This window comes from Pelobates fuscus, chromosome 7 (genome assembly GCF_036172605.1).
Source record: "Pelobates fuscus isolate aPelFus1 chromosome 7, aPelFus1.pri, whole genome shotgun sequence".
Classification (NCBI taxonomy): Eukaryota; Metazoa; Chordata; class Amphibia; order Anura; family Pelobatidae; genus Pelobates; species Pelobates fuscus.
The window spans coordinates 31391850-31404473 of NC_086323.1; positions in this window are offsets into that span (position 1 = coordinate 31391850).

Below are 12624 nucleotides of genomic sequence, written 5' to 3' on the forward strand. Positions count from 1 at the left end.
GACGCCATGGATCACAGAATGGACCAGATGGCTCTAGCACTACAGGCGTTACTATCTCGTTCTGGTAATCAACCAGAGGAGATGCGTAATACTTCTATCTCTCCTGTGAGTTCAGGTCTAGAGGTAGCCACTGTAGGTGCTTCTTCCCGTATCACTCCACCTGTACGTTATGGTGGTTCTCCAGAGAAGTGTTGTGGTTTCTTAAACCAAATAGGTATCCATTTCGAATTACAACCCCGCTCCTATCCTACAGATAGGGCGAAGGTTGGATTTATGATCACATTACTTGTTGAGAAAGCTTTGAGATGGGCCAATCCATTGTGGGAAAATGATAATCCGTTAGTATATAATTATAATGCCTTTGTAGCTGCTTTCAGAAGAACTTTTGACCCTCCAGGTAGAAAGGACAATGCAGCTAGATTACTGTTGCGCCTTAGACAAGAAAACCGAACACTTGTGGATTATGCACTAGAGTTCAGGTCCTTGGCGGCAGAGGTTAAGTGGAATGAACAGGCTTATATAGATGTATTTTTTAACGGGTTATCAGACATAATCCTTGACGAGGTTGCTACTAGAGAGCTTCCTGAAAATTTGGAGGATTTAATTTCTTTTATTTCTCGCATTGACGAACGTTTAAGAGAGAGGCAGAACACTCGAGAGAGAAACCGTAGACCTCCCTTTAAACTAGCTCCTTCATTTCAAAGTTCTGAATCCACAACCTCACTTTTTCCAGAACCTATGCAGATAGGCAATACTCGCCTCTCAGAAGAGGAGAGACAGTACAGGAGAAGGGAGGGGTTGTGTATGTACTGTGGAGTCAGAGGTCATTTACGCCTAAATTGTCCTAATCGCTCGGGAAACGCTCGCACCTAAGTTTCTCTAGAGGACAGGCCTTGGGTGTTTCTATTTTGTCCTCTAATCTTAATTATAAAGATCACAGGCTTCTGCTACCCGTTTCTTTAACTTGGGAGAAGGGAGTACTAGAAACTATGGCATTGATAGATTCCGGAGCTGCTGAGAGCTTTATCGACCAAGTTTTTGTTACCAAACACGCTGTCCCATCCCAGTTAAGGGAGACACCCTTGGCCGTTGAGGCCATAGATGGTAGACCTTTAGTTGAGCCTGTTATTTTCCGTGAAACCATACCCGTTAAATTAACTGTTGCTATCTTACACGAGGAAGACATATCTTTATTGCTTATTTCTTCTCCTTCTGTTCCCATAGTCCTGGGGTACCCTTGGTTAAAAAAACATAACCCTATTATTGATTGGGAATTAGGGGAGATAATCTCATGGGGTCAGGGTTGTCAGGACAGGTGCTTACGGACAGTGTCACCGCTTTGCGCAGTTAACACACCGATTAATTCTACCTACTCTACAGAGGTACAAATACCGCCTCTGTACCTGGATTTAAAGGCAGTATTTGACAAAAAGAATGCTGATACTTTACCTCCACACAGGTCTTTTGATTGTAAGATTAATCTACTACCTGGTACTATGCCCCCCAGGGGTAATGTATATCCTTTGTCCACTAAAGAGAACTTAGTCTTAGAGGAGTATATTCGTGAGAACCTTGAAAAAGGATTCATTAGGAGATCCTCCTCTCCTGCCGGGGCTGGGGTTTTTTTTGTTAAAAAGAAGGATGGTACACTAAGACCTTGCATTGATTATCGAGGTTTGAACAAAATAACCATTAGAAATGCCTACCCAATTCCTTTGATTACTGAGCTCTTTGATCGTCTAAAAGGCTCCAAGATTTTCACCAAGTTAGATCTCAGAGGGGCGTATAACTTGGTGAGAATTCAGCAGGGACACGAGTGGATGACGGCGTTCAATACCCGTTATGGGCACTATGAATACACAGTAATGCCTTTTGGCCTCTGTAATGCACCGGCAGTATTTCAGGACCTGATCAATGAAGTTCTTAGGGAATTTCAACATGACTGCGTTATTGTATATCTGGATGATATACTTATACACTCTAGAGAGATTGAGACTCACCACAGACAAGTCAGAAGGGTATTGCGCAAGCTTCTTCAACATGGCCTGTACTGCAAATTGGAGAAATGCAGCTTTGACCAATCCCAGATAAACTTTCTTGGTTATGTGATTTCCGGGGAAGGGTTTAAGATGGACCCGGATAAGCTCCAGTCCATTTTGGATTGGCCTTTACCCAGGGGCCTCAAGGCCATTCAGAGGTTTATTGGATTCTCCAACTATTATAGGCGCTTCATTAAGGGTTACTCTTCAATTATAGCTCCTATTACCAATATGACCAGACAGGGGGCTGACACTAAGAACTGGTCTACTGAAGCCCTTCTTGCCTTCAAAACACTCAAGGAACTGTTTGCTTCTGCACCAATTTTAGTTCACCCTGATACGACTCTGCCTTTCCTACTCGAGGTAGACGCCTCAGAGACAGGTATAGGTGCTATCCTGTCCCAAAGGTTAGGTGTGGATAAGCCCTTACATCCATGTGTTTTTTTTTCCAAGAAACTATCAGGCCCTGAGAGCAGATATGACATTGGTGACAGGGAACTACTAGCAGTTATCATGGCTTTAAAGGAGTGGAGACATTTATGGCACCTTACATCCTGTTACTATTTTGACAGACCACAAGAACCTGTCCTATATTGGGGAGGCCAAGCGCTTGTCCTCCAGGCAAGCTCGTTGGTCTTTATTCCTCACGCATTTCAATTACGTGCTCACTTATAGACCTGGTTCTAAGAATTCTAAAGCCGATGCTTTGTCTCGACAATATGAACCTTCTGCGATATCTGAGCCGGTTTTGTCTTCTATAGTACCCAGGTGCAATATTATCGCCAACACGAGTCTTAAGATTCACTCTCCGTTGCTTGGTCAGATCATGAAGTTGCAGCATCTGGCGCCTAGACAGACTCCTGGGGCAAGGCATTTCGTTCTTCCTGAACTCCAACTGGAACTCTTACAGTGTTTTCACAACAGTAAGGCGGCTGGGCATCCGGGTATTCGCAAGACATGTTCCTTGATCTCTAAAGATTTCTGGTGGCCTTCTTTACGGAAGGATATTAGGGATTTCATCGGAGCATGTGAGGTCTGTATGAAGACTAAGCAACCTCATACGCTTCCATGTGGGTTGTTACATCGCTTGAACATTCCAGAGAGACCATGGTCCTGTTTGGCTATGGACTTCATTGTAGATTTGCCTGTTTCTAAAAAACAGACTGTGATCCTCACGGTGGTTGATAGGTTTACTAAGATGGCTCATTTCGTGCCCTTAACTAAACTCCCGACTTCTCCTGAATTGGCGTAGATATTCGCGAGAGAGATTTTTCGCTTACATGGGATACCTTCCGAAATTGTTTCCGATAGAGGTTCCCAATTTGTTTCACGTTTTTGGAGATCCTTCTGTTCTCAACTAGGCATCAAATAGAATTTTTCTTCTGCCTATCACCCTCAGTCTAACGGAGCTGCTGAACGTACCAATCAAAAGATTGAACAATATTTGCGTTGTTTTGTTTCTGAACACCAGGACGATTGGGTTGGTTTGATTCCTTGGGCGGAGTTTGCACACAATAATCTCGTTTGTGATTCTACTCGTTCCAGTCCCTTCTTCATGAATTATGGCTTTCATCCTTCCATTCTTCCCTCGGTTTCTCCTTCCCAAGGGGTACCGTCGGTTGATGTTCATGTTGCCAATTTGAGGAAGTTGTGGGATCAGACTCGACAAATTCTCCTACATAATTCCATGTTGTTCAAGAAACACGCTGATAAGCACAGAAGGGCGGCTCCGGTTTTTGTTCCAGGTGATAGGGTATGGTTGAGTACTAGAAACATTCGTTTGAAGGTTCCTTCTATGAAATTCGCTCCTCGTTACATTGGCCCTTACAGGGTTCTGACTCGAATTAACCCAGTTGCGTATCGCCTAGCTCTTCCAGCTGCCTTACGCATTCCTAACTCCTTTCATGTTTCTTTACTGAAACCGCTAGTCTGTAACAGATTTTCCTCCACTATATCCTCTCCTCGCTCTGTTCAGGTTGAGGGTCAGGAGGAGTATGAAATCAACTCCATCATCGATTCTCGAATCTCCCGGGGGAAGTTACAATATCTTATTGACTGGAAGGGATATGGTCCTGAGGAGAGGACTTGGGTACCTCAGGAGGATGTACATGCTCCTCGCCTCCGCAGGGCTTTTCACTCCCGTTTTCCATCTCGTCCCGGTTCCTTCCGCCCGGTGGGCGTTTCTGAGAGGGGGGGTACTGTCAGGGTACCTGTAGTCTCTACCTCAGAGGAGGTGAGAGACTTAGACGTTTATCCTCCCAGAGGGGTTGTTTCTTCCGTTCCTCGCGGTTCTCTCGGCCATTTACAAGCCGACCGCGAGGGATCCACTTCCTTATATGACACGACGCTCAGTAGTCGACGTCATGACGCCAACCCGGGTCGACCTGTCAGTCAAGTCCCGAGCACTAATCAGGACTCGTCGGGGGCGTGATTACCCTCTAGAATCAAGGTATAAAGTAAGGCTTTCGGCATCTGCTCATTGCCCTGTCGTGGTTCTAGCCTGTCTAGTCACTCAGTGCTCTTGTATTCTAGTTGTCTCTTTGGTTCTGACCCGGCTTGTTTGTTCTACCCTGTTTATCTCTGTTACCCTTTGACTCGGCTTGTCTCTCGCTTACCTGTCCTCTCGTTCCCTCGACCTTGGCTTGTTCCTAGACCATTCTCTACTTACTCCTTACGTTAAGTCCGGCCATTCTAAGGTCCGGTATACGTACCTACCACCTGTTTGTACTCTGCGTGTTGGATCCCTGTCCCGATCCTGACAGAAACATTGGGACAGTTGTGGACATAGAAATGGGGACACTGGGACATATAGGGACACTGGGACATATAGGGACACTGGGAGACATGGGGACATTAGGCAAACTGAGACACTAGGAATACAGACACTGGGAGACATGAGGACACTGAAACATTTGGGGACACTAAGACGATAGGGACACAGAGACATGGGAACACAGACACTGGGAGACTAGGGGACACTGGGAGACTAGGGAACACTGGGAGACTAGGGGACACTGGCTGGGAGACAGACACTTGGGGACACTGGGAGACATGGGGACAGTTGTGGACATAGACATGGGGACACTGGGACATATATGGACACTGGGAGACATGGGGACACTAGGCACACTGAGTGGCTAGGGCTGCATAAACAGAAACAAAGTGATTTAACTCCTAAATGACAGTGAATTGAGCAGTGAAATTGCAGGGGAATGATCTATACACTAAAACTGCTTTATTTAGCTAAAGTAATTTAGGTGACTATAGTGTTCCTTTGAGAGTGTTTTGAACTGTTGCACTTAATAAAGTTGCTGCTTGTAACATTGTTAGTGCTTTTTTCAATTTATTGAGTGTAAATATTTTAGAGCCATTTTCACATTTTGTGAAGATCATTGTTATAGGACCGATACATGAATCGATTTTGAGTTTTTTTTTCTTATTTTGCATTTGATGTGAAAAGGTTAGTATTAGCAAAACTGTGAAAATTGTGCTTTTTAGCCAATTAGCCAAGCTGTGAATATAGCTGAGCACGTTGACTCTTTCATGTTCTTATTTTATCTTCAAATTTTGTTAATAAACTTGAAGTGAGCATAACATTTTATTTATATTTTTTTTAAATCTTTTAAGCCACATTTAAATGTAATCCGTGTTTGTCTATAAAGAAGAAGGTCAATTAAAATATATATTTGAGCTTCAAAGCAGACATATCATCAAACGTGTGACGCATAACAAAAAATTATAAAAAAGGCAATTTAATTGTTTTGGATTTTTAGAAGAAAAAAAATACTTGTGTTTGAATCACATACAAGCACATTTTATAGAGATTCTACAGGCTAGAGATGACCCATTCATTTAAATTGTAGTGAAGGTGATTGAAGGTTAGTCTAATTTAGGCTAGGCTAGTTTAAAGCAATGGTTGTGAGAATTTTATAAAAGAGGTCTATTAGTATACCTGGCTTAAGTTTGGCAATCCATTGTTAAATTATTAAATTTGATAAGTGACTCTTTCTTTCTTTGAAACATAATATGTAGTCAGATTAATTCTGCAAATTCCCTTTATTAGACGATTTTCAGTGTTGAAGGTAGCACTGCTACAGCAATTATTTTTATTTTTTTATTTTTGCAGGAAGCTGCACAGAACATGATCAATACCATGTCACATATTCCAACCATTGGGGGACCCAATAAAATAGCTTGAGGACCATAATTTGGGTCATCATTCAGGGGGTTAAGAAACAATGACATAAACATTTTAAAACCTCTGTTTACGAGGTTTAAATTTAGATTTACCGCAAACAGTATAAATGCAATGTGCAGTAAAGTCAGATGTTGTTGAGTACATGTGTGTTTTGCTTCCTGTAGGATCTATTTAATCCCCCACTATTTGCATACTTTGAGCCATGTGCTCTTTACATTGTGCATCATATTTTTTTCTAAATCGACCCATTATGACGTTAAGCAAAATGAATACACTTTTCTCAATACTGCACATTTTAATCTGCAGTGACTTTTGACAAACCACTTTATAGTCTTCAGTAGGAAAGGAACATTGATAAGTATGTGTAGGTTATTAAAGAGAATCTGTCACCTACAGAGCTTTTATCATCATTAAATCTATTTCTTAAAACGACTCAAAGTGTGTGCTTTACCGTGTTTAATCAGCGTAATTGTTCTAGAAATGTTTGGTTGAGACATTAGTGACATCAGAGTTGAGTTTGGAATTTGCCGATAACATGTAACAAATACTTACTGTCAGGATTACAAGTTGATCCAGCACGCAGTACTGTGTCACACCTAGGACTAAGGATAACGTATAACCGGACCTTAGAATGGCCGGACTTAACGTATCCAAGAATAGTCAAAATACTTGCCGAGGTCAGGAACACAGAATCAGACACAATGATGAGGGAAAGCCAAAAGTCAAGGATGCCAGAATTCAGGGAAGTCAAAACAAAGCCAAAGTAAAATACCAGAAAATCAAGATCAGGAACGCACTCTCGGATTACCATCAGGATGAAACCACGACAGGGCAATGAGCAAAAGGAGAATGGGGTTTAAATACCCCTCCTGTGGATCCGATTGACTGTAACCGGCCTTTAACCCCAAAAGAAATTACCAGGTTTTCATGTGCATGATTGCTGCTTGGCACAACTTTTCCTGTCAGGACGGTAATGCTGTTCGGCACAACTTTTCCTGGTGAATTTAGGTGAACCACAATAAGACCATATAGATTAGTTGGTTAAGAGTATTGAAGGATTTTAAATAGTAATTATTTCCTTTCGAATTCAAAATCTAATTTGCAACGACAGGGTAAGGCTATGGGGACCAGGTTTGCCCCTAGTTATGCAATTTTATTTATGGCTGGCTGGTCAAAACAATAGGTTATGACAGCCTGGATTGGGGAGTGATTTGTTTAAATGACACCATGAGGGCTATGTCTAGGGTTTAAGATTAGAGTTGCAGGATGTAGGGATGTGGAGACTTAGAGTTAAAAGCAATTGCGGTTAGTAGCTGCCTTGAAGATGCTGTGGATCACAACTCAGATTATTCTTGATTATGAGAAGCATATTAAATGGATTTTACTTTTTTTCTGTCCCATACATTTCTGTTGGAAATTGCAGTGGCCTGATGTTTTTTAAAACAAGTATTAGGGTACATTTGGGGACACCATTATTTTTATTAAAATCTTGATGAAACTGAATGACGCCCAGGATATAAATAACTGAATTCAGGACAGAACCATTGTGGAAGTTTAGAATGTTGTACTTGTACATGTGTACTTCCCTCTTCTCACTCTAATTTCACCCTAATTTCTAAACACGTTTACCAAATGGACAATAGTTGCACCAGCTCTTTGAAAGGGAAATAATGCATCTTATTCCCTGACAGAAAATTGCTTTCAAAATAATTCATATCAACCTAACTTTTATTAATACAAAATATCCTGGACTGTCACCTTTTCATTACAATAATCTGTGAACAGAGAGCTTAGAACAAGTTCTTTGATAAAGCACAAAAGGCATAATTTATCCATTTTTCCTCACATTATGTGCTCGTTAGACTTTTTCTTTTAACAGAGAGCGAGAAGACACCCTCCCCATCTGACATCACGCAGAGCCCGGTGCACATGGCCATAAAGTGGCATCGCATCTTCAAAGATGATTCCAATTTTGATTGTGGGAAGAAGCACTAACTCTTTTTTTTTTTTTTTTTTTTTAAAGAGTATTATTTTTCAACAAATATAGGAGCACTATAAAGACTACTTGAAGGGACACATCAAGAACAGTAACAGCGTATGATCCTTGCGTGAGTTATGGTTCAAGGAGGTCCCCGTTACTGTATTATCATTATACTTTATTTATAAAGCTCTGATATGTTTCACAGAGATGTACATGGGCTCAGTGTGTGTGTGTAGATGGATAGAAGGTGAGGAAAGCAAAGGTGAGGATGATGTTATTGGCGAGTAAGAGGTGGGCACTTATTGTGGAATGCGTTAGTCACTGAGCTGAGTGGTAGGCTTCCCTGCACAAGTATGTCTTTCGGGAGTGCTTAAAGGAAGGCAGACTAGGGGGAAGTCTGACAGCGTGGGGAAGTGTATTGCAGAGAATTGGTGCTACACGAGAGACGTCCTGCAGTCTAGCATGGGAATAAATTATAACAGATGATGCAAGGAGCAGGTCATTGTTAGATCTTAGGGGGCGGGCTAGAATATCTTTATTGATTAGTGAGGACAGGTAGTGGGGAGCAGTGCTAGTAAGGGCTTTGCAGAATATGGTGAGAATTTTTTATTTCATTCTGTTGTGAAGGGGGAGCCAGTGAAGGGACTCGCAGATAGATGCAGCAATAAGGAGCAACGGGTAAAGTGTATTAGCCTGGCAGAGAATTTAAGGATGGACTGATCATGCGGGGAAAAGGTAGATGCAGAGCAATGGATAAAGTGGATTATCCTGCGAGGATGCACTGTAGAGGGGAGAGAAGAAAGCCAGTCATTTATCCTTTGATTATAACTGCAGCTGTTTGGAAAACTTACCCCGACTCCTAAATGTCATGGGAGACTATAGGTCACTCCTGGCCGTACAAGAACTTTTAATGGAGCTAACCCACAAGTTGGATACATGTTATATAACCTTGTGCTGCAGCTTTATTTGTGTATTTTCACAAATACAACTACTACAAAATGTTGAAATATATATACAAATAAACATTTGTCTAGCACGAGGCTCAGCAATCACATATAAAATCATGAGAGCTACAGGAAATGGCTGAAAAGATTCAGCTACCCCTAGTGTCTGGTTAGCTCAATGCAAGCACTGCATTATTTTATGTTCAAAGTTCGACGGGTATTATGGATTTTTATTTGGCCTTTTTTGTGTCTGAAAAAAATAGTTTTTTTAGAAAAATGAAGACATCAAATGGTAAGTTTGTTTTATTTAAAGGTATTTTGTTTTATTGCCCCCCCCCCCCCCCCACACACACACACTATTTTTAGGGTGAGGGGAGTAGGTAGGAATTTATTAAATGTTTTTGGGGTGAGGGGGTGACTAGTGACTAGGGTCTTGGGGACCCCTGCCGCTTCTATCTTTACATATTACAAGGAGGGTGCTGAGAGCAGGTAGCTCCCTCACTGTAATAAACCGAACAAACAAAGAGATCTAAATTTCTTTTAATTTATTTGTCTTTCTGACAAATGAATAGACAAAATTTCCATTCGAATGCCTAAGTGTTTATCTGGGCATGCGCAGGAATCTCACATCGCCATCTAGTGTGGGCAGATGATGTGTCCCACAGGAACTTCATCTACCCACACAAAGATGGTAGCGCCCAGAACCTAGGTCCGGGCATAAAATAAAGATTAAAAAATAGGTAATATGGCAGGTCTTTTTGGGGGCAACTAGGGGGACAATTAGATGTAGTGGAGTCAGGAGGGGGTTTAAAAAAACAAACAGGATTCGACCATGACAGTGCTGCTTTAATGCAATTAATGCAGAATTTGATATTTTTTTTTGACAATCTGTGTTTTTATTTAAGTTATATCGAGAGTACAACACACAATACATAGTACCATACAATGAAGCTGTAACAATTTTTACGGAATAAACAGGAAGGGGTAGTGCATGTGCAGAAGTGAAGAAGTGAGGGCTGAGGATTCTCCTTTACATTGTGAAAGCTGGAGACCTAGCTCAGTATGTTAACCTCGCCGTATCGGGGGGTATTTCAATTTAAATTCAATGGGTTTGGCGGGATGTATGGGTCAGGGAACAGCTCATGTAGTTATGCTATGGCCACAGTAAGTGCCGGTCTGGCCCTATGAGCCTGCATTCGAGGCTTTGTTAACACATATTCTCCCTTGACCCCAGGTACATATTTCCTAGGTTGTCTAACCACGCTCTTCAGTGTTGGAACAGTCTCCTTTCTTGCACCGGTATATGAGATGAACAGAACAGGCGCAACTGCGCGCATAGAATGTTTATAACCGGTCTTAGTCTGTCACCCTAGGGGGAACAGGTAGGGTGGGTGGGTCTGAGTAGTCGAAGCCCCACGTCAATACATATCTGAGTCGAGTGGGTGAACTATAAGTAGGAACCCTAACTTGGTCTACTCAAGTGTGGGCGTGTAAGTTCGCCGTCCTGTCACTATAAAGTATGTCAGTATCCGGAGCTCGTTCAGTGGGCAGTGGAGTGAGAGAACTGTCACATGTACGGGGTAGTGTAGGGGTTATAAGGAGGGGAAGGGACTGGGGAGGGGAAAGTGTCGGCATCAGCGGGGAGAGGCCGGGAGGGAAATCCGACCGCACCACCCCGACCCGCAGCCCAGCAATTCGTGTCTTCCCGTGCTCCCTTCTATTCGGTCTCCCGTTCCCTGGGTCCTGCCGGTAAACGAGCCATGTATTCAATCCAGGGGGCCCAAAGCCGGGTGCACTTTTCCGCCCTCCCCCTCAGGTCAGCTGTGAGGCGCTCCATACTGTATATCTCTTCTACTGCTTCCATCCAGTTAGCTACGGTCGGTGCTACTGTGGATTTCCAGCGAGTGGGGATCAAGCTCTTGGCTGCGTTTAGGAAGTGTCACGTGACTGATCTCTTGTAGGCACCTAGGGGCATTGTGGTGTGGTGGAGGAGCATCGGCAAGGGTAGCATTGGTATGTCTGAGTCCAGTATCTCCCGGAGTTTCTTGTGTACTTGTTTCCAGAAGGCCTCAATGGGTGGGCATGACCACCAGATGTGTAGGTCCGTCCCTTCGTTCGCTCCGCATCTCCAGCATCTAGCCGAAGGCAACAAACCCATCTGGAAGAGCCTGTGGGGGGTCCGATACCAGCCCGTCATGAGCTTGTAATTCGTCTCCTGGAGCTTCGCACTGGTCGTACCCTGATGTGTGAGGACGTGTATCTTCTCCCATTCCGTATCTGAAAGGACTGTGCCCGTGGCTTGTTCCCATTTAGATTGGTATGTCGCCGGGGGGTGTCTAGTGGCTTGTATAATCATGGTGTACAGTGTGGAGATTCCTCGTGGTAGTTGTCGTCCCTCCATACAGAGGGTCTCAAAGCCAGTCTTTTCCCTGACTAATAGTTGCTTTCCCGGAAGGGAACTGTGATAGTGCCGGATCTGATGGTATCGGAAACGGGCTAGCCCCGTTGGAGGTGCTAAGGTGGTTAATGTCTCGAAGGGTTTCATCTGTGTGCCAGCGCACCAGTCGCTCAGATATAGATTGTTCGGGTTCCCCAAGCCGGTTATGTCCCTGGGGGCTAGGCCCCCTGCGATCTCAGGATTATAGATCACTGGTGTCAGCGGGGTCGGGTTAGTAGTGAGGTCGAGTTTGTATCGTAGAGTGGACCAGACCTGTAGGGTAGCCCCTATGAGTGGGTGTGACCGGGTTTCATTCGGTTGTGCGGGCTTCGGTAACCATGTAATCCAGGGCAAGCGCTCCTTGGACGTGGCTCGTTCCAATCTAACCCACTGTTTATCGGTGTCTGGTACATGCCAGTCCACGACCCGAAGGAGGTGAGCCGCCTGGTAGTAGGTTTGGATCGAGGGTAGTGCCACCCCACCTTGGCGTTTTGGTCTGATCAATTGCGCGTATCGGAGTCTGGCTACTCCCGTTGCCCAAACAAATTGACTAATAGCTGTGGACACCTCGTTGAAGAAGGCTTTGGGGATACGGATGGGAATTGTCTGAAAGAGGTACAGGAGGCGCGGCAGGAGGTTCATCTTCACCGCGTTTATCCTCCCGAACCAGGATATACAAGACCCTCCCCATCTCTTCATGTCCGCGGTCAGAGTCCGCAGGAGGGGGAGGAAGTTTTCTGAGTACAGCTTGGTCAGGTCTCTCGTCAGCCAGATGCCGAGGTATTTAATGTGTTGCGTGCACCATCGAAAAGGGAAGTTGGCCTTCAGTTGGGCCGTTAGGCCAGGGGGGAGCTCTAGGGGTAGCGCCTCGGATTTCTCCGTATTCAAGCGTAGGTTGGAGAGTGCTCCATACGTGTGAAAAGACCGCAGCAGGTTGGGGAGCGTCACTATCGGGTTTCCAATAAAAAATAGCAGGTCATCCGCATAGGCGGCCACTTTGTGTTCCTCTCCTGCAACCGTTATCC